Raw genomic sequence first — 2,425 nt, 5'->3', positions numbered from 1 at the left:
TTAAGTCACAAAAGATGAATTTTGCTCATTTTGTCATCTTTTTAATCACGTAGTTGCATCATGTGGGCCATAGTCCACCTTGAATTTTTTCTTCAACAAGTCATGCATAAAAGTTTCCAATTCCGAGTTTGCCCTTAAATTTCCATAACAATAATATTTATAAGCGACTCACGCATTCAACAAAACCGGAAACTAGCCTTGTCCTTAACGTTCTGCCATTAACTCGGACTATCCAAATGTGCAAAAATGCGAGGTGTAACAATGGACACCGTATAAGTAGTGCCTCCATATCTTCAAGGCATGAATCACTACTGCCAACTCAAGATCGTGGGTTGGCTAATTCTTCTCATGCTTCTTCAACTGCCTAGAAGAATAGGCGACAACCTTACCGTGCTGCATCAATACACAGCCCAATCCAACACCCGAAGCATTACAATATACCACATAGCCATGCTCCTCATACGGAAGAGTCAAAGCGATTGCCGAAGTTAGCTTATCCTTCAACGTCGAAAACTCTGCTCACAAGCGTCTGTCCATTGGAACTTAACTGATTTCTGAGTCAATTTGGTCTATGGGGCTGAAAGAGAGGAAAATCCTTCTACAAACCTTCTATAGTAACTTGCCAAGCCCAAGAAACTACGTATCTCCGTTGGTGCCGTGGGCCTTGGCCAATTCTTCACAGCCTCAATCTTCTGGGCATCCACTCTAACGCCTTCTTTTGAAATAATGTGACCTAGAAAAGCCACAGAGTTCAACCAGAACTCACACTTAGAAAACGTAGCATACCACTCTTTACCTCGGAGAATCCGACCGCGCTAGCATGTTCAACATGATCGGCCTCGACGGCGAATAAACCGAGAATATCATCTATGAACATAATCACGAACAAATCTAGAAAGGGCCTGAATACACGATTCATTAAATCCATGAATACGGCTGGGGCATTAGTTAGCCCGAACGACATAACACGGAACTCATAGTGGCCATATCTAGTCCGGAATGCCGTCGTCGGAATGTCTTCTTCCTTCGCCTAACTTTTGGTGGTATCCTAACCTCAAGTCTATCTTTGAGAAATACTTGGCACCTTGCAAGTAAATCGATTAAATAAATCATCAATCCTCGGAAGCGGATACTTATTCTTTGATCACTTTATTCAATTGCACCGTAATCAATACACATTCACAAAGAACCATCCTTATTTCTCACAAACAACAGGGGCTCCCGGCGATATACTAGGCCTAATAAAGCCCTTCTCAAGCAAATCTTTCATGCTCCTTTAATTCCTTCAACTCCGCGGTGCCATCCGATAAGGAGGAATAGATATTGGGCGAGTGTCGGCAATAGATCAATGGCAAAATCAATCTCCTCTGCGGGGGAATGCACGGAAGCTCGTGGGAAATACTTCTGGAAACTCATTAACCACAGACTGAAAAGTCGGCGACTCTACTTGCACATCTTGAACTCGGACTAGATGAAAAATATACCCATTTCTGATCATCTTCTCTGCCTTAAGGTAGGAAATAAACCTACTCCTCGGCAAGCGATACCCTTCCACTCTAGGACCGTCCTCGGGAAAGCAAATCGAACTATCTTTGTTCTGCAATCAACATTAGCATAACAGGAAGCCAACCAATCCACTCCCATAATAACGTCGAAATCAATCATATCTAGCTCAATCAAATCTGCTACAGTGTGGCGATATACTCGCCTAGCTATAACCAGATCGCCAACTGGCGTAGACATCTCAAATGGTTTAATCGACTCGGGTTTTATCCTAAACTTACCGGTGACAAATGGAGTAACATATGATAAAGTGGAACCTGGATCAATCAGTGCATAAACATCATGGGAGGAAACCGATAATATACCCATAACAACATCAGGAGACGTCTCGCGTCCCCGTCTCTACCCGCCCAATGCATACACGCGGTGCCGGGGACCGCTCGGGTCGGACACTCCACTCCTCCTCTATCTCGTCCCGGTGACTGACCGAAAAGCTTGCCCCGAAGGGCGCATTGCAGAAGAAGAAGAACCAGCTATAGACCGTAGGCCGGAACGATTGCCCGTATGCCACCTCACCGGCAGACAATTCCTCATCATATGACCTGGTCGGCCACAAGAATAACGGTGCGTTCGATCCCCAATCGGCACCGTCCAACACGTGACTTTCGCCACACTAGGCACACCGTGGTAAGGGTGGTCTCATACGTCCCGACTGCGGTGCATCCGGGAGCCGATGCTCTAGAACTCTTGGCCGCTCCGCAATAAGAAGACTGATCAAACCTCGGGCCTGAAAACCGCAGAGGTACACTCCCTACCGAATGATATGAATACTGGGAATGCTGCTGCCTCTGTCCTCCCTTGGACTCACTTCCAATGTTGAAATCTTGCCTTCTTGCCATGGCCTGGGTCACGATCACGCTCT

This window comes from Lycium ferocissimum, chromosome 5 (assembly GCF_029784015.1).
Source record: "Lycium ferocissimum isolate CSIRO_LF1 chromosome 5, AGI_CSIRO_Lferr_CH_V1, whole genome shotgun sequence".
NCBI classification, from domain to species: domain Eukaryota; kingdom Viridiplantae; phylum Streptophyta; class Magnoliopsida; order Solanales; family Solanaceae; genus Lycium; species Lycium ferocissimum.
Note: the sequence above shows the minus strand (reverse complement) of the source record.